This window comes from Hyperoodon ampullatus (assembly GCF_949752795.1).
Source record: "Hyperoodon ampullatus genome assembly, chromosome: 5".
Lineage (NCBI taxonomy): Eukaryota > Metazoa > Chordata > Mammalia > Artiodactyla > Ziphiidae > Hyperoodon > Hyperoodon ampullatus.
In genome coordinates, this window is record NC_136918.1 from 91,139,416 (window position 1) to 91,140,661 (window position 1,246).

Consider the following 1,246-nt stretch of genomic DNA (forward strand, 5'->3'; position numbering starts at 1 on the left):
TCTGATACATGTTTTTATTTGGTCTTAAAGTTTTATTTCTTGTTTCTGGATTTTATTGCTTAAAGGTTTCTTTGGTTTTTACTTCAGAATATTCTTCTTAGCCTCCATTATTGTTTTTTCTAAGGTGTTTTCTTTTTCCTTAGTTGCTTTCCACTCTCTTCTGCTTGTTTAATTTATTCTCATTTGTGATTAGATTTTTAAAATCAGATGTCAGTGAATTTATTTTTCCTTCTACTTTTATTGAGATATGATTGACACACAGTACTGTATGAGTTTAAGGTATACAACATAATAATTTGACTTACATACTTTATGGAATGGTGACCACAGTAGGTTTAGTGAACATCCATCATCTGATAGAAACAACATCAAAGAAATAGAAAAAAAGTTTTTTTCCCTTGTGATGAGAACTCTTAGGATTTATTCCCTTAACAACTTTCATATATGAGGTAAAGAAAGCAGTGTTAATTATCTTTATCATGTTGTACATCTCTAGTACTTTGTCTTGTAACTGGAAATGTGTACCTTTTGATCACTTTCATCTGATTCCCCCTTCATCCCCACTCAATGAATCTAAAATAACTTTATTACTGCATTGAAAATGTAGTAAGATACATGGTATAAGTTCTAAATTTTTTAAACATGCAGTGAATATTTGCAGAAATAATGTATAAAAGTTAGAAAATAGCTGATATATTGTGACTATATTGTTTGTCACATAAAAAACTGTAGTAACTTACACAATTATCAATATTTATGAATTTCTTATGATTTACATACAGATAACTTGGATTCTACCTTTGCCACGTATTCAGAAATTTATTATTTGTTGTTAATTCTGATGTGAATTTCATTTGATATATTGTCTTTCATTTACATAGTTTTTAATTAGGCTGTTTAATTTTAAAGCATGACTTAAATGTCCTTATTTATGTATTTCTTTGATACAAGGGAATTTTTCAGTACTCTTCATTTGAATCATGTTCTAAGAAGAGTTTAAGAAGAGTTTTTATATTAAAAATTTTGGTTGATTTTATTGCTATGCTATTACAACCCCTGATTTTACTTGGTATTTTCTTCACTATTTTTATCTCTGTTTGACTTAGGTAACTTAGATTTACTTCTATTTTTCAACCATAGTATATCTGAATCTATATTTAGAAAATATATTTTTATAATTCACTAATTAACATTAAATAATATCAGACTAATAGTTCTGTATATTTGTATACATTTTGTACAGTTC